A 26,546-nucleotide genomic window follows, 5' to 3' on the forward strand; every position below is an offset into this window, starting at 1 on the left:
TCTCCTTCCGGCATTGTAGGCCACGACTTCCATCCGTTCAGTGCTCATCATAGGTATTTTCCATGTATTCCATATTTGTTTTCTTAGAAGAATATATAAAATAGATAATTTTAGAATGACTACAATAATCTACAGATACATGGTATATTTCGGAGTTACCTCTCATAGAGGTGACACATTTCTCCTAATTATCTTCATATTCTCTGCATAAGTTCTACTGCACCTCTTCCCTCTTTTGTCACCATGTAAATCAGAAGTCACACAATTGCAGATATTGTTTTCTTGATGGAAAATCTTCTGGACAAGCCATAAATATTTGGTGCAGGTCTGACTCCAACTACGTCCATGATTTATACATGAAGAGATGAGTTTAAAGGGACACTGTCACCTGCATTTGGAGGGAACAATCTTCAGCCATGGAGGCGGGGTTTTTGATTCACCCTTTCCTTACCCGCTGGCTGCATGCTGGCTGCAATATTGAAGTTCATTCTCTGTCCTCCGTAGTACATGCCTGCACAAGGGAAGATTGCCTTGCGCAGGCGTGTACTATGGAGGACAGAGAATGAACTTCAATCCAATATTGCAGCTAGCATGCAGCCTGCGGGTAAGGAAAGGGTGAATCAAACACCCCAAAACCCCGCCCCTATGGCTGAAGATTGTTCCCTCCAAATCCAGGTGACAGTGTCCCTTTAACTGCACTGGTAGGGTATGCGTGTCACACCTTAAGATGAATGTTCCCTTATTTACTGACTGACAACAGTATATTCAACGGGCGGCGCCATCTTGGTGGAGGACATTTTTTTCTACTCCAGCAAGATGGCACCTGCGTAACAGCAGCTATCAGCTCCCTATACACACCGATAGCTGCTACTGCGCAGGCGTCCTGGGGCGCCATTTTCAAAATGACTTTTTTGTTTTCCTCATGTTCCATCTTATGTCACTTCTGAACCCTTGAGCAGTTAAAAGAAGTAACATGTTCATTCTCTGCTAGGAGCCCACCCAATATTATAATGTGGTGAAAAAAAACAAACAAAGGAAAACAACCTGTAAGGCTATGTGCACACGTTGCGGACTGGGGTGCAGAATTTTCTGCACAAATTCCGCATCTCCTGGCAGAAAACGCAGGTGCAGATTTAATGCGTTTTTATGCGGATTTTGTGCGTTTTTGATGCGGATTTTGTGCAGATTTGATGCATTTTTTACCACTGCGGATTTCTATAATGGAAGGGTTCAGAAACGCTGCAGATCCGCACAAAAGAGTTGACATGCTACTTCTTTTGATCCGCGGCATTTTTTAAGCGGAATTTTCTGCACCATTAGCACAGCATTTTTTTTCTCTATTGATTTACATTGTACTGTAAATCACTTTGCGGATCTGCAGCGTTTCTGCGTGGGAAAAAAAAAAATCGCTGCGGATCCGCATTAAATCCGCATCATGTGCACACAGCCTTAGGCCAGTCTCACACGTCCAGATAATTCTGGTACCGGAAAAATCGGTACTGGAATTATCCGTGTACGTGTGTCTGTGTGCTCACGTGGCACATCAGTGTGGCACACGTGCGGCATCCGTGTGCTGCCCGTGTGCCGACTGGGTACCACACGCACTGTGCAGGAGACAGCGCTACAGTTAAGCGCTGTCCCCTGCATCTGGTGCTGAAGCCGCCATTCATTTCTTCTCTCCAGCAGCGTTCGCTGGAGAGAAGATATGAAAAATCTTCTTTTTTTTTGGGTGTTTAAAAAAAAGATCCCTGTCCCAACCCCCTCCCACCCCCTGTGCGCCCACCCACTGTTAATAAAATACTTACCCGGCTCCCTCGCTGCTTCTTCTCCTCACCGCAGCTTCTCCTGTATGAGCGGTCACGTGGTGCTGCCCATTACAGTGATGAATATGCGGCTCCACCTCCCATAGGGCACACGGTCCGTGAAAACACGCTGACATGTGCAGAGACACATTGATTTTAATGTGTCTACGTGAGTCAGTGTCTCCGGTACGTGAGGAAACTGTCACCTCACGTACCGGAGCCACTGACGTGTGAAACCGGCCTTAGGGTATGTGCACATGTAGGTTGGATGTCTGCAGATTTTTCCACACCTGTTTTTGTAAATGTGTGGATTTACCGCAGTTTTTGTGCGGATTCCACCTGCGGATTCCTATTATGGAGCAGGTGTAAATCGCAGCGGAATCCGCACAATTGACATGCTGCGGAATAAACACAGCGTTTCCGCGCATTTTTTTCTGCATGTGCAGTGCGGATTTTGTTTTCCATAGGTTTACATGGTACTGTAAACTCATGGAAAACAGCTGCAGATCCACAGCGTCAAAACCGCTGCAGATTCACAGCAAAATCCGCAGCGTGTGCACATAGCCTAAAGCCGCTTCATGAAAAAGACCATGGGAGCAAAGATGTCGTTTGCATATAGCCTTAGGGCAGGGGTGTCAAACTGCATTCCTCCAGGGCTGCAAACAGGTCATGTTATCAGGATTTCCTTGTACTGCACAGGTGATAATTTAATCACCTACACACATAATGATTGCAGCACCTTGTGCAATGCTAAGGAAATCTTGAAAACACGCATGGTTTGCGGCCCTCGAGGAATGCAGTTTGACACCCCTGCCTTAGGGTATGTGCACAAAGTTTTTTCAGTTGGGTCCACTCTGAAACTCACCTAAATGCTCAGAAGAATGAACATATGCGTTCCTATGGAAAAATGACTTGATGTTCCTTTTTTTTTTTTTTTTTTCGCCTTTTTAACTGCCAGTGGTTAAATGAAGCGAGCTGACCGTTTTTCCCACTCTAAAGACTCCGTATAGTTTATAAAAGGAGTCAATAAGACCAACTACAACTAAAAAAGAGCAAATAAGAGTATGTGCGCACGGCCTCATTTAGTTACCGGCGCTCTCTCAGGCCAGTCTCACACGTCCAGATAATTCCGATACCGGAGAAAACGGTATCGGAGTTATCCGTGTCCGTGTGCTCACGCAGGCCATCCGTGTGGGATCCGTGTGATGTCCGTGAGTACGTTTTAGGGTCCGTGTGCTGTCCGTTTGCTGTACATATGTCCGTTTATTGCAATAATTTTTACAATTTTAACCCTATGACAGGAAAAACGCACACGGACAGCATCCGTGTGCGGTACGTGTTTACACGGATCCATTGACTTTAATGGGTCCGTGTGATCCATGCGCTCCCACGAACACTGATATGTCTCTGTGTTTTGCACACGGACACACGGTCCGCGAAAAATCACTGACATCTGCAGAAGCACATTGATTTTAATGGGTCTACGTGTGTCAGTGTCTCCGGTACGTGAGGAAACTGTCTCCACACGTACCGGAGCCACTAACGTGTGAAACCGGCCTCAGAGTTTCACCAGGCGAACTTGTTCTGGAAAGTGGCGGTCATTTTTCAGAGGCGGCTTAGCAGGCGGTACTGCTGTTATTCTTGTGGCGGCTCCGCCAGCTGCGGCAGTCACGCTACACTATTGGGCTTCAGTCACACATCAGTATTTGTAGGCCAGAACCAGGAGCGTCTCCAAAACACAGAACATGTGCTAAAGTTTTTATCTGTAAGTTCCAAAGATGCAGAATACGGACGTGTGAATGAGCCCTTAATGGGGCTGTCCGGCCTGAGGGTACAAATCCGTGGCTGCTCTCGGTGACTCCTCACAGCACGTGCAATGTGGGGATTCTCCGGGGCTGGAACGGGGGGCACGTGACCACAAGTATGTGATAAGGCTACGTTCACATTTGCGTTGTTGGGCGCAGCGTCGTCGACGCATACGTCATGCGCCCCTATCTTTAACATGGGGGGCGCATGGACATGCGCCGGTATGCGTTGTATTGCGTTTTATGACGCATGCGTCAATTTGACGCACCAGACAGGGCGTGGAAGATGCTACTTGTAGCGTTTTCACTGCGACAAAATTCAAGACCATTACTAGTTTATGGCAACGCATGCGTCAAAAAACGCAGCGTTGTGTTTTGCGTTGTTGGTTGCGTCGACGACGCTGCGCTCAACAAAGCAAATGTGAACGTAGCCTAATATACATGCTGCGGTCACGTACCGCTTCCGACCTCGCTTTATACACTTGCATTGAGAGAAGCAGCACCCACCTAGTCAGCACATGTATGTAAGTCACATACTTGTGGTCATGTGCCCCCCGCTCCCAGCCCCGGAGAATCACCACAGCGCACAGTGTGGCATCTGGGCAAAAACTGCATTAAAAAAAAATGTAGGAAAACCACTCAAAATCCTCGCTGGTGGTCAAAACCGTCAAACGAGAACTCAGGAAATGATCAAAGAAATAAAAGAGTTGCTTGAGGACAAACCCGCCGCCATGTCCTGGAGTGTCTTCCTCTGGGAAACCTGCTGATAGTCCTTGTCCCCAATGTCACAGGTGTTAGTACCACCCTCATGAATTGGGACAGAACACGTGCGACATTTCAGCCTGCCCAGTGCTGCCGGTGACCGGGCCCCTCACCATGTTTCCCCGGTGTCGGGAACCTCCCGGTGCCTCTTGCCCGTTATGCAAATTCCGCTTCACACCAGGAAGTAAAGAGAAAAAAACCTCCCGAGTAACTGAGCGAAGTTCCTCATAGAGAGCGGCTGCAGCCGGGCGCAGCGTCCACGTCTGCTCCGGAGCGGTGCGGTCACCTGGCGGATACGGACCCTCTGGTGCCCGGGGAGGACGCGTAGGTGAGTGCGTCCCCCAGCCCTGAGCTGCCGCAATCAGTCTGGATGGGAGTGATGAGCCACAGCTGGAGTCACAAGTACTACTACCCCTATCTGCTGCCCTCCTCCCTCTGTGCCCATGCACTACTGCCCTCCGCCTTGTGCACTATTGAAGTGTTTTATTGTATTTGTGGAATTACATTATTGGACATTTGTGATATTTGATGAATTTGTCCTGTAATGCCCACCTTCTGCAGCCGCTCCCATATGTGATCACCGGCATATTGTAGGTCCGGCGCGGACCCCCGTGGCCTGGATCTGTGGGACACCGTGAGCCTTATAAGAAAGTGCCACAAGGGCTTGTAGACGCCATCATTTCAGGTTTGTGTTAATTTTATAGTTGACACAATAATCTACATTAAAAGGGTTTCCAGGGTAAAGCAACAAAGCTGGCCGATGTCCGCCTCCGCCAATCCTGCACCTGCTCTGGCCTCAGTGTTTTGGCTTGGGGATATCATGTTGACAGAACAGATTACCACTGCAGCCAATCACTGAGCTCAGCAGCTTGTTCTGTCTACATTGGCAGAGCCAGTGATTGGCTGCAGCGGTGATGTGCTTTGTTAACATAACGACATCACCACTGCTGCCGAAAGAGTCAGATTGGAGCAGAGGTCTGGACTAGTGATGAGCGAGTGTAGTCGTTGCTCGGGGGTCCTCCGAGTATTTGTGACCGCTCAGAGATTTAGTTTTCATCAGCTGAATGATTTACAGCTACTAGCTCTGCTTGATTACCCCCCACATGTACTCAGGCTGGCTACTAGCTGTAAATCATTCAGCTGATGAAAACTAAATCTCCGAGCACTAACAAATACTTGGAGGTCACCAGAGCAACGAGTACTCGCTCATCACTAGTGTGGACGACTGCGCCCCGGAGGGAGAACAACAGTTGGCTTTGTTATTTTACATGCTTGGCAGGGTTTGTGGTTCATATTGCTGAAAGTGCAAAGTTGAGTAACTTTGTGAGTGTATTACTTATTTTTTAGCGCTTTGAGTTGTAGACTGTCACATGTCCGCAGGCTTCAGAGCTGCAATCTCCCAGCATTCCTCGCTGGCTCAATGTCTGCTGTTTTGTATGCTGAAAATCAAGTGTAAAATCACCGACATTGTACAGTAATCTATGGAAAACCTAAAGGGTTATTCCCACTTATTTAATGCATGGATTATAACAAACTGATCCATGATGGCCGAACGCTGAGACTCCACCAATCCCGGGAATGAGCCCCTTCTCACTGGCTGTGTAAGTGCACCACGCTTCACTCCTTTTCTGTGGCGCCACCAGAGATATGTGATGGCAGGGTTCAACTTTTTCCAGCAGTCCCATTGAAAAATAGAGTGGTGGTGCTCATGTCCTGCCATTGTTCCATTACGATAGTTCAGATCGGTAGGGGTCTACCGTCTCGGGGACCCTACCACACCAATCAGCAAGTTACCACCTATACTATGAGTGAGATGGGAATAAGGGTGATTTCACATTGTCCTTCTCTCCACGTTCATGGGTCCCGTCAGGGCTTGTGTCCAATTGCCCTCCACAAAACAGAATTTGGACTATGCACCGACGGGGCCGTAGACTACAGTAGTGCCAACAAAACGAATGTGTGCTCGGACATGCATAATTTTTGAGTGTATATGCCTACTAGAGGCGGACACACAGACGAATCTTGGATCTTCATTAGTGATTAGCATCTTGGGAAAATCCACAGGTTTACTCCTTTTTTGGGAATGTGTATGGCAGATTTAGGAAAGATGGCTGTCAGTCAAACGGGCTTTGTATGTGCATGGAGAGTCTGTTCGTTGTGCCTGTCACACAGCCCCGACACAAGCAGCCACAGCTCCGGACAGCTGACTATCGGCAGCGCTCCAGGTATCCGGGTTCCCGATGCAGCTATTCAGGAAGCACTATAGCTAGTTGGATAAGCATTTATCCGACGCTATTCGATCATCCCTAATAGCGATCTGATGTGTACAGTCAGCTTCACATGTCGCACTTTGTGACTGCCGACATCTTGACTCCACTTAGCAGCCTCATAGGCAGGTATGATGCAGTTAGTTTGAGTCAAGAGACCCTCAGCTGGTCTAGGCAGCTGCGGCCTGAACACATACCGTGAAATACATGTGAAGGCGACCATACACTAGATAGTTCTCAGACAAACTGTTAGGGATCTGCTTGTTGACCGTTTGTAGAAAAAAAACAAAAACCTGTGCATCTCTGGAGTACAAAGTCCATGGAAAAGTAATACAATGTATCTACAAGCTATGTCATATTTATTTCTAAAATGTAATACTATTTAACCACTTCACGACCTATGACGTATGGGTACGTCATAGGTCACCTCTCCCTGTTTGATGCAGGCTCCGGTGCTGAGCCTGCATCTCTTCAGGTGCATGACAGCTGACAAAAATCAGCTCTCATGTGCCCCTAACAGCCGCGGGTGGAATCGCGATCTATGGGTTCGCATGACAACCGGGGGTCTGGAGGAGACCCCATGCCTGTCATTGCTGATCTGCTATGAGCGCCACGGGCCAGCGTTCATAGCAGATGATCATTTCTGCTACACATAGCAGGACTGATGGCAATCAGACTATCGCGGCATCAAGTCTTTTAAGGAGTCTATTGAAGCAAGTGGAAAAAAAAATGTTATAAAAATATAGAAGTTCAAATCACCTCCTTTTTGCCCTATTCAAAATAAAATGAAAAATACGCTTATTTGATAGGGCGTTTCTGAATGCGGCAATATCTATCAAAATATAAAAATAATTAATCCGATCGATAAACAGTGTAATGAGAGAGAAAATTCAAAACACCAGAATTATGTGGGGGTTTTTTTTTTGGTTGCTGCAACATTGCAATAGCAAGCAATCAAAAGACTGAATCTACCCCAAAATGGTAAAAAAAAAACATCAGGTCAACACGCAAAGAATAAGCCCCGAAAAAATGAGATGCTACGGGTCTCGGAAAATGGTGCCTTTATTATATTTTAACAAACTTTGGATTTTTTTTCACCACTTAAATAAAAAATACCCTATACATGTTGGTGCCTGCAAATCATATTGCCAGGTCAGTTTTAGTATTTAGTGATCATGGTGAAAAAAAGAAAGAAAAACAATTGTGTAATTGCACTTTATTTGCAGTTTTACTGCACTTAGAATTTTTGTTCCCACTTTCCAGTTCACTGTAAAGAAAAAGCAATTGTTTCATTCAAAAGTACAACTAGTTCCGCAAAAAAACGTCCATATTTAAAAAAAAACATTATGGTTCAAGGACGAAGGGGACTGAAAAACGAAAAGGCAAAAACTGAAAATCCCAAGATGGTGAAGGGGTTAATTGTGAACATGCACTCTCTCTACTGGATGTGTTTTGACCAGGGTTTAGCATAGCAATGATTATAACCTGGCAACAATAAGGGATCATTATAACCTGGAAATAAGTGTGATTGTCATTGTGTGTAAAGGCTCATACTCATTTGCCAGAAAAACAGACTGGAGGAATCGGATAAAAAATTGGATTGCACACTCTAACCAATCTATGAGTCCCTGCTCATCTGCAATATTTTATTTATTTTTTTCCTCTGCTCAGATTGGGCTGATGCTAATGCAAGACAATGGATGTGATAAAAAAAATCACACGTCACTCAGACCATGCGAGTGCCATCTGATTTTTACAGACCTATGTTCTTGGAAACGGTCATTTCATCTGCCGCGTACAGTAAAATCACAGCGTGACCCGACAAAATAAAATAGACAGAATAGATATATACATAGAATAGATAGATATAAATATGCGCATGCCGCTTACTGTACATGTATTTTATTACTAAACTAGATGGTGGCCCGATTCTAACGCATCGGGTATTCTAGAATATGCATGTCCACGTAGTATATTGCCCAGCCACGTAGTATTTTGCCCAGTCACGAATTGCCCAGCCACGTAGTATATTGCCCAGTCACGTAGTATATTGCCCAGACACGTAGTATATTGCCCAGTCACGTAGTATATTGCCCAGTCACGTAGTATATTGCCCAGTCACGTAGTATATTGCCCAGACACGTAGTATATTGCCCAGTCACGTAGTATATTGCCCAGTCACGTAGTATATTGCCCAGTCACGTAGTATATTGCCCATCCACGTAGCATATTGCCCACTCACGTAGTATATTGCCCACTCACGTAGTATATTGCCCAGCCACGTAGTATATTGCCCAGTTACGTAGTATATTGCCCACTCACGTAGTATATTGCCCAGTCACGTAGTATATTGCCCAGTCACGTAGTATATTGCCCATCCACGTAGCATATTGCCCAGCCACGTAGTATATTGCCCACTCACGTAGTATATTGCCCAGCCACGTAGTATATTGCCCAGCCACGTAGTATATTGCCCAGTGACGTAGTATATTGCCCAGCCACGTAGTATATTGCCCAGCCACGTAGTATATTGCCCAGCCACGTAGTATATTGCCCAGTCACGTAGTATATTGCCCAGTCACGTAGTATATTGCCCAGTCACGTAGTATATTGCCCAGTCACGTAGTATATTGCCCAGTCACGTAGTATATTGCCCAGTCACGTAGTATATTGCCCAGTCACGTAGTATATTGCCCAGTCACGTAGTATATTGCCCAGTCACGTAGTATATTGCCCAGTCACGTAGTATATTGCCCATCCACGTAGCATATTGCCCAGCCACGTAGTATATTGCCCACTCACGTAGTATATTGCCCAGCCACGTAGTATATTGCCCAGCCACGTAGTATATTGCCCAGCCACGTAGTATATTGCCCAGCCACGTAGTATATTGCCCAGCCACGTAGTATATTGCCCAGTCACGTAGTATATTGCCCAGTCACGTAGTATATTGCCCAGCCACGTAGCATATTGCCCAGCCACGTAGTATATTGCCCACTCACGTAGTATATTGCCCAGCCACGTAGTATATTGCCCAGTTACGTAGTATATTGCCCAGTGACGTAGTACAAAAGGTGGCTACTTTGAAGAACCTAGAATATAAGACATATTTTCAGTTGTTTCACACTTTTTCATAGTCATGAAAATACAGAAAAATCTTTAAATGAGAAGGTGTGTGCAAACTTTTGGTCTGTATTGTGTGTGTGTGTGTGTGTGTGCGTATATACGGTATATATATATATATATATATATATATATATATATATATATATATATATATATATATATATATTATTCCTTTGAAAATTATGTGTAAATGGCATAGAGAATTAAGGTCTGATGTAATTCGGTTGCTAGGTGACAATCATCGCATTGTACTCGCAAGAAAATCGCCTGACACTTGTCCCACTTTTGTGGACCGGATTATCTTGACGTTCACATGTAAATATCTCTGATTGTGAAGGTTTAGCATTAATGTATGACTTTCTGTGAAAAGGAGAAGTAAAGAATCTTTGCTGGAATAGTTTATGCGACATCCAGCCACCTGTTTCTTTTTTTTTTGTTAGAAGCTTATAAAACCTGGCACCTATTATGTTAGGGTTAATAACTAATTACCGTAAGTACATTTCAATCACTATGCAGTTATGACTATGACATGACATGGAAATGTGACTGTTTATGGCGTCTTATCCATATTCCTTTACCATAGGAAACCTTTCCTCTGGATTTGCATGTGCTGTCATATAAGCAAGTTGATTATCCAGTTGTTAAAGGTCATTTTTCAGATCTATTAATAAAAAAAATGCATGTGTTTGGTGCTCACTGAGTTCTCCATGTTTGTTACACTAGTCATTAACCCCTTAGTGACAGAGCCAATTTGGTACTTAATGACCGAGCCAATTTTTACAATTCTGACCACTGTCACTTTATGAGGTTATAACTCTGGAACGCTTTAACGGATCCCGCTGATTCTGAGATTGTTTTATTGTGACATATTGTACTTCATGTTAGTGGTAACATTTCTTCAATATTACTTGCGATTATTTATGAAAAAAACGGAAATATGGCGAAAATTTTTAAAATTTTGCAATTTTCAAACTTTGTATTTTTATGTCCTTAAAACAGAGAGATGTGTCACAAAGAATAGTTAATAAATAACATTTCCCACATGTCTACTTTACATCAGCACAATTTTAGAAACAAAATTTTTTTTTGTTAGGGAGTTATAAGGGTTAAAAGTTGACCAGCAATTTCTCATTTTTACAACACCTTTTTTTTTAGGGACCACATCACATTTAAAGTCATTTTGAGGGGTCTATATGATAGAAAATAACCAAGTGTGACACCATTCTAAAAACTGCACCCCTCAAGGTGCTCAAAACCACATTCAAGAAGTTTATTAACCCTTTACGTGCTTCACAGGAACTGAAACAATGTGGAAGGAAAAAATGAACATTTAACTTTTTTTTGCAAACATCTTAATTCAGAACCATTTTTTTTATTTTCACATGTGTAAAAACAGAAATGTAACCATAAATTTTGTTATGCAATATCTCCTGAACACGTCAATACCCCATATGTGGGGGTAAACCACTTTTTGGGCGCACCGCAGAGCTTGGAAGTGAAGGAGCGCCGTTTGACTTTTTCAATGCAGAATTTCCTGGAATTGAGATCGGACGCCATGTCACGTTTAGAGAGCCCCTGATGTGCCTAAACAGTGGAAACCCCCCCATAAGTGACATCATTTTGGAAACTAGACCCCTTAAGGAACTTATCTAGATGTGTGGTGAGCACTTTGAACCCCCCCAAGTGCTTCACAGAAGTTTATAACGTAGAGCTGTGAAAATAAAAAATCAAATTTTTTTTCTACAAAAATGATCCTTTTGCCCCAAAATTTTTATTTTCACAAGGGTAACAGGAGAAATTAGACCACAAAAGTTGTTGTGCAATTTCTCCTGAGTACGTCGATACCCCATATGTGGGGGTAAACCACTGTTTGGGCGCACCGCAGAGCTAGGAAGAGAAGGCGTGCCGTTTTACTTTTTCAATTGGCTGGAATTGAGATTGGACGCCATGTCGCGTTTGGTGAACCCCTGATGTACCTAAACTGTAGTAACCCCCCACAAGTGACCCCATTTTGGAAACTAGACCTCCCAAGGAACTTATCTAGATGTGTGGTGAGAACTTTCAATGCCCAAGTGCTTCACAGAAGTTTAGAATGCAGAGTCGTGAAAATAAAAGATTTTTTTTTTTCCACAAAAAAGATTTTGTAGCCCCCAAGTTTTTATTTTTACAAGGATAACAGGAGAAATTGGACCACTAAAGTTGTTATCCAGTTTATCCCGAGTACGCTGATGCCCCATATGTGGGGGTAACCCACTGTTTGGGCGCACGGCAGAGCTCAGAAGGGAGGGAGCACCATTTGACTTTTTGAGGGCAAAATTGGCTGTCGTGTTTGGAGACCCCCCTGATGTACCTAAACAGTGGAAACCCCCCCAATTCTAACTCCAACCCTAACCCCAACACACCCCTAACCCTAATCCCAACCCGATCCATAATCCTAATCACAACCCTAATGATAATCACAACCCTTACCCCAAAACAACCCTAATGTCAACCCTAACCATAACTGTTGTGAATTCTGTTGTCAAGCTCCCTCCTGTGGTCATGAATGGTACTTCGGCTGGTTCTGTCCATGGGGCTGCGGCTTCTGAGTTTCCTTCCACAGGTGACGAGGTTAATTTGTTAGCTGGCTGCTCTATTTAACTCCACTTAGATCTTTGCTCCATGCCACCTGTCAATGTTCCAGTATTGGTCTAGTTCACTCCTGGATCGTTCTTGTGACCTGTCTTCCCAGCAGAAGCTAAGTTCCTGCTTGTTTTTCTCTGTTTGCTATTTTTCTGTCCAGCTTGCTATTTTGATTTTTGTCTTGCTTGCTGGAAGCTCTGGGACGCAGAGGGAGCGCCTCCGCACCGTGAGTCGGTGCGGAGTGTCTTTTGCGCCCTCTGCGTGGTCTTTTTGTAGTTTTTTGTGCTGACCGCAAAGTTACCTTTCCTATCCTCAGTCTGTTCAGTAAGTCGGGCCTCACTTTGCTAAATCTATTTCATCTCTGTGTTTGTATTTTCATCTTTACTCACAGTCATTATATGTGGGGGCTGCCTTTTCCTTTGGGGAATTTCTCTGAGGCAAGGTAGGCTTATTTTTCTATCTTCAGGGCTAGCTAGTTCCTTAGGCTGTGTCGATTTGCATAGGGAGCGTTAGGAGCAATCCACGGCTATTTCTAGTGTGTGTGATAGGATTAGGGATTGCGGTCAGCAGAGTTCCCACGTCTCAGAGCTCGTCCTATATTATTTGTAACTATCAGGTCGTTCCGTGTGCTCTTAACCACCAGGTCCATTATTGTCCTTACCACCAGGTCATAACACACAACCCTAATTAAAACCCTAAATCCAACACACCCCTAATCCTATTCTCAACCCTAACTTCAAACCTAACCCTAATCCCAAGTATAACCCTAACTTTAGCCCCAACCCTAACCCTAAGGCTACTTTCACACTTACGTCATTTGGCATCCGTCGCAATCCGTCGTTTTGGACAAAAAACGGATCCTGCAAATGTGCCCGTAGGATGCGTTTTTTGCCCATAGACTTGTATTGCCGACGGATCACGACGTGCACTGGATCAGTTGTGTTTTGGCGGACCGTCGGCACAAAAAAATCGTTCAATGTAACGTTTTTTTGTACGCCGCGTCCGCCATTTCCGACCGCACATGCATAGCCGTAACTCCGCCCCCTCCTCCCCAGGACATAGATTGAGCAGCGGATGCGTTGAAAAACTGCATCCGCTGCCCACGTTGTGCACAATTTTCACAACGTGCGTTGGTATGTCGGGCCGACGCAAGTGTGAAAGAAGCCTAACCCTATAATTTGCCCCAACCCTAACCCTAAATTTAGCCCTAACCCTAATTTTAGCCCCAACTGCTTTCTCCTGCCGGCTGGCAGATGGCGACAGATGGCGGGCGCACTGCGCATGCGCCCACCATTTTGTTTCCCAAAGAAGACGCCGACGGGCAGGAGAGGACCCAGGAGGACCCAGGGACACTGGTAAGTATAATAGGGTCCCCCGAATCCCCCTATTTCTCTGTCCTCTGATGTGTGATCACATCAGAGAACAGAGAATTACACACCACTTTTTTTTTTTTTTTTGCGATCACCGGTAAACAGTTAATTACCGGCGACCGCAAAACAGGGGTCGGTAAAACCGACCCCGATCATGTTCTTTGGGGTCTCGGCTACCCCCGGCAGCTGAGACCCCGGAGAAAATCGGACTCTGGGGGGCGCTATTTACTTTTTCCACAGCACCGTTAATTTACGGCGCTGTGATTTAAGTACCCTTAACTGCCGCCGTTAAAAGGCGTATCGGCGGTCGTTAAGGTGTTAAAAGTTGACGTACAGTTGCTGTTATATTGGAGTATTTACATGTTGGCTAAATCTAGAGGAAATGTAAATGTACGTAATCGCATGCATTTTGCCATAGACATTGCTTGTATGTAATGAAGCCTTTGTCCAGAGCTTTGACTTCTCATGTCCCCACACTTTCTTATCAGGATCATAAAGATATGAATGATTGACTATTTACTATCCAAAGCCTTAACTGTAGGCCACAGCTGAAGAAAAGAAACTGTTTTCTGCTGAACCCATGAAATTGTGAAAAACAAAAAAACAAAAGCCCCCTGGTCTCCAGTAGAATCAGGCCTGGGGGCAAGCCTGAAACCATGCATGGTCAAACATGGCAGCATCAATAGAAGAACATTGATATTTCTCAATATTTTTATTAGCGCATGATATAATACGAATATAAATAATGTATATAACATATTCACAGCAGAGAATTTACTGTGAATAACGAACATTATTTAAAAATAAAAATCCCTTATGTGACCAACCTTTTTGGCTTTTTCTGTTGGCCTAACATCTACTTAAAAGTAACTTGTCAGAAACTTTTACCCCCAAATCATAAATCTGATTGTGCTTAAAAGATAAGCTAGTCAATCCTTTTATGATCTCAAAGAATTTCTCCAACAGCTAAGAAATGGCATTGACAGGCCTGGTACACACCATTCGCCTGTTGATCAGCCAAGGTAGGGTGCTGCTAGGTAGGAAATACAGCATGAGGCTAAGGAGCTGGAAGTGCATCGTCACGCCCCAAAGCACCTTCAGGCCCGGCTTGAAAATGCAATTTTTCCATGCTGGAGCAGTGGTTTTGGGTCATACTAAGGCTTACTCATTCATATAAATGACAGGTTCCCCGTGTACCAAATTTAGAAGTTATCTCCTATTGGATAGAGGATGACTTTCCAATTCCAGGGGGTTTGACCAATTCTGAGAACTGGAGCTTTGAAGGGTTCCATGTGAATAGGGCAGTGGTCGATCATGCACACCTTCCCTCCATTATTCTTAAAGAAGCACTCCCATGATTTTTTTTTTCATTAGTGTATGTATATGTGCATGTAATGTAAAGTGTATGAGTTTAATATACTTCCCTACCTCCGTCTTCTCCGGAATCCAGCGTTGTTCCTCTCCTCTTATCAGTGATGTCACCGCAGATCAGACTCTCCCGTTCACTCTATGCTCTCTCTGAGCCGGAAGTCTCTTGTACAATGAAAGCCTATGGAATCTCGTTCTGGCGCTCCATAAACTTGCATTATAAAAGCCATTTACAGGTCACATAGAGCGCAGCATGACCCCGAGGATCTGTAGAGCGGTGATGTCACTGAGAAGAAAAGCAGAGAAGGCGGCAGTAGTTAAGCGTATACACTCACACTACGTTACATGCACATGTACATAGGGATCCCAGTAGTGGGAATGCCCAGTGAACAGGAAATTATCCTTTATCTCATGGAAAGGGGATAATTTCAAAACTTAGTACGACCGTTTTAAAGGGTGTGGAAAATTCGAAATATTGGAGTCATAAGATCTGTCATAAGGATATATACAAGAATATTTTTATTGGTACACAAACATAATATAAGCAGCAAAATAGTCAATAAAATACGTCAATACAAAAAAAATTATATAGGTAAATTTCAATGCGAAGGACACAGGACAAAAATAGTCAAGAGAACACCACTAGTAACAAGTATATGACCGGTGGGATCAAGTTCTTGTGGCTATTGTGCCATATTGTACAATGTTGTACAATGTATTGTACAATGCTTTTAAGAGGCAAATAGTATAATGAAAAATTCAGGATTGATTCTTTCCCATGTCGGTCACCATGATGTCTCCTGACTGCCAGCCCTACGCGCGTTTCATGTAGGCCTCTTTTGGGGGCCGTGCCCCTTTGAAAGAGGTTGTCCACTACTAGGACAACCCCTTCCTAAGCTAAATATTCGGCCCCGAAAAATAATAAAGCTTATACTCCCCTCCCATGCAGGCTCCGTTCCCGCAATGTTGGCACTCGTGGTCCCAGGGCTGTGATGCGGTGTTGTCACACGTGAGGCCCGGCACCCAATCAGTGCTGGCATCACTGCCTCCACCTTCGAACAAACTGAACATGAAGAGGAAGTCCGGAATGAGCTTTAGCCCTGGCTTCCTCTTCATGTTTAGTTCGTGCAAAGGCGGAGACAGTGACGCCAGTGCTGACTGGGCACTGGCGTCACGTGTCACAACACCGGATCACAGCGAGTGCCGACACTGTGGGAACTGCATCGGCACGGGAGGCGAGTATATGCTTTATTTTTTTATCAGGGCCGAATATTTACTTTAAGAAGGGGTTGTCCACTACTAGGACAGTTTAATTTAAAGTGCATTTAGGGTATGTTTCCACGGTCAGGATTGCATTTGGATTTGCTCAGGATTTGACGCTGGTAAAATCTGCACCTGAGGTCACTGGCAGGTCACCTGGGTTTTTCATGCGTTTTTTTCATGCGGATTTGTGTGTTTTTGTAAGCTAGATAAAGATGTACAAAAAAAAATTGTGATGTCATTTCTTGTCAAACCTCTTCATTTACATACTCCATTGAAGAATAATGTTTAGACAGATAGATATGATAGATGATATGATAGATAGATACATCTATCGTATCTGTTATGGATCTGCAACACAGGACTAAGGTAGAAGGGGGGAAAACTGCACTATGACTAGGCTGAAACCCAACGATGGAGTGGGCGACCCATTCCTTGAGAATAGACCCACCGACGATCCTAGTCTAAACTCAGCGAAGACCTATAGATAAGGGGAAGGGGTTCCCTAAAAGAACTAAGGACTGGGTACAAAAACGGGTCACCTCCTAATAGAAAATAAAGAGAAGGCTGCAGAAACCAATAGAAAACAGAAACTAAGGCTAGCAGAACCAGAGGTACCAGCACTGCACAGATAACACAAACAAAAGACAAAGCAAAGCACCAAGCTAGAGCTCAAGCAGATGTAGTGCTGGAGTCCTGGGTTCAAATCCAACCAAGGACAACATCTGCAAAGAGTTTGTATGTTCTCTCCGTGTTTGCGTGGGTTTCCTCCGAGTAGTCCGGTTTCCTCCCACATTCCAAAGACATACTGAGAGGGAATTTAGATTGTGAGCCGCATTGGGGACAGCGATGATAATGTCTGTAAAGCGCTGCGGAATATGTTAGCGCTATATAAAAACAAATTTATTATTTTTATTATAAACACTGTTGTCCAGCAAGGACTAGGAGGCAGGTGCTGGTTAATAAAGAGTGAAACAAACACCTGACCCAAGACGAACCCACACCAGAGGAAAAAGACCAGCAGCCAGAACTCCACAAGAAAATGGCGGATAGTCAACAACTAAACAGATTCTAACAGTATCTATCTATTATCTACCGATATACAGTACAGACCAAAAGTTAGGACACACCTTCTCATTTAAAGATTTTTCTGTATTTTCATGACTATGAAAATTGTACATTCACACTGAAGGCATCAAAACTATGAATTGATACATGTGGAATTATATACTTAACAAAAAAGTGTGAAACAACTGAAAATATGTCTTATATTCTAGGTTCTTCAAAGTAGCCACCTTTTGCTTTGATAACTGCTTTGCACACTCTTGGCATTCTCTTGATGAGCTTCAAGAGGTAGTCACCGGGAATGGTCTTCCAACAATCTTGAATGAGTTCCCAGAGATGTTTAGCACTTGTTGGCCCTTTTGCCTTCACTCTGCGGTCCTGCTCACCCCAAACCATCTCGATTGGGTTCAGGTCTGGTGATTGTGGAGGCCAGGTCATCTGGTGTAGCACCCCATCACTCTCCTTCTTGGTGAAATAGCCCTTACACAGCCTGGAGGTGTGTTTGGGGTCATTGTCCTGTTGAAAAATAAATGATGGTCCAACTAAACGCAAACCGGATGGAATAGCATGCCGCTGCAAGATGCTGTGGTAGCCATGCTGGTCCAGTATGCCTTCAATTTTGAACAACTCCCCAACAGTGTCACCAGCAAAGCACCCTCACACCTCCTCCTCCATGCTTCACGGTGGGAACCAGGCATGTAGAATCCATCCTTTCACATTTTCTGCGTCGCACAAAGACATGGTGGTTGGAACCAAAGATCTCAAATTTGAACTCATCAGAGCAAAGCACAGATTTCCACTGGTCTAATGTCCATTCCTTGTGTTCTTTAGCCCAAACAAGTCTCTTCTGCTTGTTGCCTGTCCTTAGCAGTGGTTTCCTAGCAGCTATTTTACCATGAAAGCCTTCTGCACAAAGTCTCCTCTTAACAGTTGTTGTAGAGATGTGTCTGCTGCTAGAACTCTGTGTGGCATTGACCTGGTCTCTAATCTGAGCTGCCATTAACCTGCGATTTCTGAGGCTGGTGACTCGGATAAATTTATCCTCAGAAGCAGAGGTGACTCTTGGTCTTCCTTTCCTGGGGCGGTCCTCATGTGAGCCAGTTTCTTTGTAGTGCTTGATGGTTTTTGCCACTGCACTTGGGGACACTTTCAAAGTTTTCCCAATTTTTCGGACTGACCTTCATTTCTTAAATTAATGATGGCCACTCGTTTTTCTTTACTTAGCTGCTTTTTTCTTGCCATAATACAAATTCTAACAGTCTATTCAGTAGGACTATCAGCTGTGTATCCACCAGAATTCTGCACAACACAACTGATGGTTCCAACCCCATTTATAAGGCAAGAAATCCCACTTATTAACCCCTTCATGACCTTGGGATTTTTCGTTTTTCCGTGTTCGTTTTTCACTCCTCTCTTTCCCAGAGCCATAACTTTTTTAGTTTTCCGTCAATTTGGCCAAGTGAGGGCTTATTTTTTTCGTGACGAGTTGTACTTTTGAACGACATCATTGGTTTTAGCATGTCGTGTACTAGAAAACGGGAAAAAAATTCCAAGTGTGGTGAAATTGCAAAAAAAGTGCAATCCCACACTTGTTTTTTACTTGGCTTTTTTGCTAGGTTCACTAAATACTAAAACTGACCTGACATTATGATTCTCCAGGTCAGTACAAATTCATACACGCCTAACATGACTAGGTTATTTTTTACCTAAGTGGTGAAAAAAAATTCCAAACTTTGCTATAAAAAAAAAATGCGCCATTTTCTGATACCCGTAGCGTCTCCATTTTTCATGATCTGGGGTCGGTTGAGGGCTTATTTTTTGCGTGCCGAGATGACGTTTTTAATGATAACATTTTGGTGCAGATACGTTCTTGTGATCGCCCGTTATTGCATTTTAATGCAATGTCGCAGCGACCAAAAAAAAAGTAATTCTGGCGTTTCGAATTTTTTCTCACTACGCTGTTTAACGATCAGGTTAATGCTTTTTTTTAGTTGATAGATCGGGCGATTCTGAGCGTGGCGATACCAAATATGCGTAGATTTGATATTTTTTTTATTGATTTATTTTGATTGGGGCGAAAGGGGGGTGATTTAAACTTTTATATTTTTTTTCACATTTTTTTTTTAACTTTTTTTTTTTTACTTTTGCCATGCTTCAATAGCCTCCATGGGAGGCTAGAAGCAGGCACAGCACGATCGCCTCTGCTACATAGCAGCGATCTGCTGTTCGCTGCTATGTAGCTGAAAATCAGGTGTGCTGTGAGCGCCGACCACAGGGTGGCGCTCACAGCTGCCGGCGATCAGTAACCATAGAGGTCTCAAGGACCTCTATGGTTACAATTCTGAAGCATCGCCGACCCCCAATCATGTGATGGGGGTCGGCGATGAAGTTATTTCCGGCCGCCCGGCCGGAAGCAGTAGTTAAATGCTGCTGTCTGCGTTTGACAGCGGCATTTAACTAGTTAATAGGCGCGGGCAGATCTCGATTCTGCTCGCGCCTATAACGGGCACATGTCAGCTGTTCAAAACAGCTGACATGTCCCTGTTTTGATGCGGGCTCACCGCCGGAGCCCGCATCAAAGCAGGGGATCTGACCTCGGACGTACTATCCCGTCCGAGGTCAGAAAGGGGTTAAGCCTGACAGGGCACATCTGTGAAGTGAAAACCATTCCCGGAGACTACCTCTTGAAGCTCATCAAGAGAATGCCAAGAGTGTGCAAAGCAGTCATCAAAGCAAAAGGTGGCTACTTTGAAGAACCTAGAATATAAGCCATAATTTCAGTTGTTTCACACTTTTTTGTTAAGTATATAATTCCACATATGTTAATTCATAGTTTTGATGCCTTCAGTGTGAATGTACAATTTTCATAGTCATAAAAATGCTGAAAAATCTTTATATTAGGTGTGTCCAAACCTTTTGTCCAAACTTTTTGTCTGTGCTGTATCTATCTATAAATATATCTATCTAGATATAGATATCTCGATAGATAATAGATATGCGATATATAGATATATGGATACAATAGATGGATGCGATCAAAAGATGGATACGATAGTTAATACCAAGCTCGATGTTTATTAACATTTTATTATGCTTAAAGAGATAGGTCGGGATCACACATGCGAGAAACTCTGACGAGTCTGGCACCTTAGTACCCGGCTCTTTGGAGCAGAGCATGCAGCTGCATGTATTTCTATGCAGCCGCACGCTCCACTCCCGAGTGCCGGTGGCAGTGCCAGGTATTAAGATGCGAGACTCGTCTGAGTTTCTTGCATGTGTGATCCCAGCCTTAAATTAAAACACACACACACAAAATCTGCGGCGTTAGGCCGGGGTCACACTTGGAAGAAACTCACACGAGTCTCTCGTCTCAATACCCGGCACTGTTACTGGCACTCGTGACCGGAGTGTGCGGCTGCATGTATTTCTGTGCAGCTGAATGCTCTGGTCCCAAGTGGCGGCGGCGACAGTGCCAGGCATTGAGGCGAGAGACTTGTGTGAGTTTCTCGCAAATGTGACCCCATCCTTAAACGCAATATCTGTTTAATTTTTTTAAAAATTTGGAGAAAAAAATGGCGTGGGCTCCCGCACAATTTTCTGTGCTAGAGAGGGAAAGCCAGCGACTGGGGGACTGATGTTTGTAGCCTAAAGGGGTTAATACCTATGGTGCTTCCCAGGCTATGAGTATCAGCCCGCAGCTGTATATTTTCCCTTTACTGGCTATAAAAATAGGGGGATGCCCCCAAAAAATGATGTGGGGTCCCCCTATAATTTTTAGACAGGCTACGCAAACAGCTGCAGGCTAATATTCATAGCCTAGGAAGGCACCATGGATATTGCCTCCCCCCCCCCCCCCCGGCTACAAATACCAGCTCCCAGCTGCCCCAGAAATCTGTGAGATGCGCCAATTCCGGCACTTAGCCTCTGCCTTCCCACTGCCCTGTAGTGCCGGCATATGGGGTAATAAGGGGTTAATGTCACCCTTGTAGGGGACATTAAGCCGGCTTAGTAATGGAGAGACGTCAATAAGATACCTACCATTACTAATTCTATAGTAGTGAAAGGGTTAATAAAACACATGCAGAATAAAATATTTTAATGAAATAAAACGCCACACAGTTTTGATATCTTTATTGTACGCTCATTCCTGCGACGCCCTTGTTCTCCTGGAAAAGAAAAAAATAAACCAACAGTATACTCCATGAGTCCGACGTAGTCCATTTAATAATGAGTATCCCATGACGAGTCCAGCTCTGCTATATTTGGATGCCTGACATCCAGACATAGCAGAGCTTGTAGATGAGCGCTGGAGATAGCTCTCCAGCAATCACCTACACTGATCAGCTAACCGTGAGAATCAGCCTAGTGACCGGAGATACCGGTCACGTGCACGGCAGTTCTCACGCTAAGCGAAGTTATCGCAAAAACTGCCGTGGATGCGGATTTCCGGCGGCGGGACAGGTAAGCCCGTATGTAAATTAGTAGACATGCGTAGTAATCTGCTTTTATGCAGTTACTACGCATGTGACTAATCTTTAGATGCAGTTTTACGACAGAGCATCGCCGCACTGAAACAGACAAGCCGTATGTTTACATGGGTCTGCCGCCTGCGTCTTTTAATGCATAATGGAGACTCGATTTCATGAAATCCTCTCCAATATGCTGTAACATCTGGACGCTGCGTGTTTGGCGCTGCGGCTTTACGGAGCGTCAAACACGCAACATTTCCTGACCGTGGAAACACACCCTTATGATCTCAGAAGAACTTGCAGCAGAACGCCTGTGACTACTCCTAGCTCCTCTCTCCATAGAACTTTGAGCACCAACTGCCATTTCCTATCCAGTAATGGAAAAGTCTTAATTCACAGGAAAAATCTGTATTCAGTGAGTAAAGAATGAAAAATTTGAGAATGAAAGATCAGTCCAGAATGAGAATAAAGTGGATTTATCTGATCATATATTATCAGTTTCTTATTATCATGTGTTCTATTGATTTAGGGAAAAAAATAATTTACAATGAGTTACTGTAAGTTTCTGCCTGCCCATCAATCTGTGAGGTCCTGCTTCAAAACCCCTGCCATCACCAAAGGAAGCTGCAACTGACCACAGATTTACATTACAGGGATAATGTAATATTATCACCAAAAGGTCTTCAAATTTAGCAATCGGAATAAATATTTTGATCTATGCCACTTATAATGTGCAGAATTTACTATTAATAACTTTGTACATTGAAAGCGTCTGGGACCTTCTTGGACCTGTTCAATGAATCCGAGATTAAAACATGGACAACACTGTGGCTCAGTGGTTAGCTGGAGTCCTGGGTTCAAATCCCAACAATGACAACATCTGCAAGGAGTTTGTATGTTCTCCACCATGTTTGTGTGGGTTTCCTCCCACACTCCAAAGACATACTGATAGGGAATGTAGATTGTGAGCCCCATCGGTGACAGCAATGATTATGTCTGTAAAGCGCTGCAGAATATGGCGCTATATTAGTAAAGTTATTATTATTATAATTATATGCTGCTCAGACAAATGAACTGCCCAACCATGGAATGCTAACATGTAAGTGCTGGGTCCTTCTTAGCAATTTTCCTAACTGGGATGTGTATAAGACTTTTATACTATCTAGTTCTTTTTAAGTCAATGGTCTAGGCTTAAGACAAGCCATCAACGTTTGATCTGACTCGCGTCATCATTTAGCTCACATATTTGGAGGATCCATTCTTTAAAGGCTGGTTCTGAATTATACAGACATGCCACAGGTTGGAGAATGTCAACATAGATGTTGTCAGTTGTGTTGGTGCTTCCCTTTATTGTTTACTAGTCCTAGCTATTAATCTTTTAGGGCTCATGCAAACATCAATTAATTTTCTGAAACCCAAAAAGAAAAAAAAAACTGATTTGGTCAATGTTTCAGTTTCTACTATGAGAGTTTCATCAACTTCTTTATACGTATGAGAAGCTCAAGAAACTAGAAGCTCAAACAAACATGAGATGACCCCTTGCTGTGACACTGGTATTGGCACCCTTTACATTAAATTACAGTGGGTACCGAAAGTATTCAGACCCCTTTAAATTTTTCACTCTTTGTTTCATTGCAGCCATTTGGTGAATTCAAAAAAGTTCATTTTATTCCTCGTTAATGTACACTCTGCACCCCATCTTGACTGAAAATAACAAATGTAGTAATTTTTGCAAATTTATTAAGAAAGAAAAACTGAAATATCACATGGTCATAAGTATTCAGACCCTTTGCTCAGTATTAAGTAGATACACGCTTTTGATCTAGTACAGCCATGAGTCTTCTTGGGAATGATGCAGCAAGTTTTTCACACCTGGATTTGAGGATCCTCAGCCAATCTTCCTTGCAGATCCTCTCCAGTTCCGTCAGGTTGGATGGTGAATGTTGGTGGACAGCCATTTTCAGGTCTCTCCAGAGATGCTCAATTGGGTTTAGGTCAGGTCTCTGTCTTGGCCAGTCAAGAATGGTCACAGTTCTGCAGCCACTCCTTTGTTATTTTAGCTGTGTGCTTAGGGTCATTGTCTTGTTGGAAGGTGAACCTTCAGCCAAGTCTGAGGTCCAGAGCACCATGGAAGAGGTTGACAACCAGTCGTCCTATCCCTGCAGCTGAAAAACACACCCATAACATGATGCTGCCACCATCATGTTTCACTGTTGGGATTGTTTTGGGCAGGTGATGAGCAATGCCTGGTTTTCTCCACACATACCGCTTAGAATTATCACCAAAAAGTTCTATCTTCGTCTCAGACCAGAGAATCTTATTTCTCATAGTTTGGGAGTCCTTCATGTGTTTTTTAGCAAACTCTATGCGGGCTTTCATATGTCTTGCACTGAGGAGAGGCTTCTGTCAGGCCACTCTGCCATAAAAGCCTGACTTGTGGGGGGACTGCAGTGATAGTTGAGTTTGTGGAACTTTCTCTCTTTCATCTCCCTACTGCATCTCTGGATCTCAGCTACCATGATCTTGGGTTCCTTCTTTACCTCTCTCATCAAGGCTCTTCTCCCACGTTTGCTCAGTTTGGCTGGATGGCCAGGTCTAGGAAGACGTCCGGTGGTCCCAAACTTCTTCCATTTTAAGAATTATGGAGGCCACTGTGCTCTTAGGAACTTTGAGTACTGCAGAAATTCTGTTGTAACCTTGGCCAGATCTATGCCTTGTCACAATTTTGTCTCTGAGCTCCTTGGCCAGTTCCTTTGACCTCCTGATTTTCATTTGGTCTGACATGCACTGTGAGCTGCGAGGTCTTATATAGACAGGTGTGTGTCTTTCCAAATCAAGTCCTATCAGTTTAATTAAACACAGCTGGACTCCAATGAAGGAGTAGAACCATCTCAAGGAGGATCACAAGGAAATGGACAGCATGTAACTTAAATATGAGTGTCTGAGCAAAAGGTCTGAATACTTATGACCATGTGATATTTCAGTTTTTCTTTTTTATTACATTTGCAAAAATTTCTACATTTCTGTTTTTATTCAGTCAAGATGGGGTGCAGAGTGTACATAAAAAAATGAACTTTTTTGAATTTATCAAATGGCTGCAATGAAACAGAGTGAAAAGTTTAAAGGGGTCTGAATACTTTCCGTACCCACTGTAGTATGGAAACAAATTTTGACTGTTCCTTTGTCACAATGGTGGAGACAAAGGAGCTGTCTGAGCACATCAGATCTACTTTTATTAGAAAACACAAGACTTCCTAACGGTATAAGGTTATCCCAGTTTCAACAGTGCGCAATGTTATTAAGAAATTTGTCAAGCATGGAACTGTCAACAACCACCTTGGACGCAGGGAAAGAGGAAAATTGACAAGAGATGTCTTCGAAGGTTGTACCGATTGGTGAAAAAACCACCATGTCAAACATCCAAAGACCTGAAGGCTGAACAGTCTGGGGTCATGGTTTCAACAAGTATCATATGCTGCACACTAAACCAAGCAGAGCTTTATGGGAGAAGGCCAGGGAAGAAACCATTCCTGAAGAAAAGACCTCTCTTTGCCATAGAGTACCTTGACAAACCACAATCCTTTTAGGAAAATGTTCTGTTTACAGATTGAGCAAAAATAAGGCTTTTTCACAATGCAAAGCAACAGTTTATTTACAGATGGCTCAATTAAACTTAAAAGGAAAATAACACCATACCAACAGTTAAGCATGGGGGAGGATGCATAATGCTGTGGAATTGTTTTGCTGCATCTGGTACTGGGGGTCTTGACCGTATCACAAAAATCATGAAATCTGAGAATTATCAAGGGATTTTAGAGCGAAATGTCTTACCCAGTGAAAGAAAACTTGGTTCGAGTCAAAGATCATGGGTTCTCCAACAAGCCAATGACCCATAGCACACATCCAAAAGTAAACATGAATGGTTGAACAAGAATTTTTTTTTATAAAGGATACAAGAAACGATTGGAGGCTGTCATCAATGCCAAAGGGTGTTCAAGTATTAGGGATGCATTTATTGCTGCACATGCTGTTTATTCTGTTTCTTCTTTGAAATTGCAACATGTAAGTTGAAAAACAATGTTTTATTGTTGAATTTCTTTGAACCACTAATTAAAAAATCCTGAGGATATAACTTTGGTACATTTCCATGTATTTCTGAAGATATTGTACAGTCTATGAAAAAAAAAATGAAGGGGCACCAATAATGGTGAGCAGGACTGTAGGTCTATGTGTTGCATTTATGGCTATGACATGTTAAAAGGCTCACAATATCAGTAATCCTTGAATTTTACTCATGAGGTGTGTGTGTATGTGTGTGTATGTACAGTCATGGCCAAAAGTATTGACACCCCTGCAATTCTGTCAGATAATACTCATTTTCTTCCTGAAAATGATTGCAAACACAAATTATTTGGTATTATCTTCATTTAATTTGTCTTAAATGAAAAAACACAAAAAGAATTGTCCTAAAGCCAAATTGGATATAATTCCACACCAAACATAAAAAAGGGGGTGGACAAAATTATTGGCACTTTTCGAAAAATCATGTGATGCTTCTCTAATTTGTGTAATTAACAGCACCTGTAACTTACCTGTGGCACCTAACAGGTGTTGGCAATAACTAAATCAC

General features: G+C 43.4%; 1 protein-coding gene across 3 annotated transcripts in view; it reads left to right on the plus strand.

Annotated features, from left to right (window-relative positions):
* The first annotated feature begins 4,561 nt into the window (after positions 1–4,561).
* LYN (LYN proto-oncogene, Src family tyrosine kinase) overlaps positions 4,562–26,546 on the plus strand; it is a 126,254-nt gene continuing 104,269 nt past the window's right edge. For 2 of the 3 annotated variants that reach the window (XM_069731363.1, XM_069731366.1), the window contains exon 1: positions 4,562–4,697. The gene's annotated coding sequence lies outside the window, so the exon portion shown is untranslated. Of the gene's footprint in view, positions 4,698–4,963; positions 5,055–26,546 lie in introns of all 3 variants that reach the window. The other variant, XM_069731365.1, reaches the window with a different exon arrangement.

This window comes from Ranitomeya imitator, chromosome 6 (genome assembly GCF_032444005.1).
Source record: "Ranitomeya imitator isolate aRanImi1 chromosome 6, aRanImi1.pri, whole genome shotgun sequence".
Taxonomy (NCBI): Eukaryota; Metazoa; Chordata; class Amphibia; order Anura; family Dendrobatidae; genus Ranitomeya; species Ranitomeya imitator.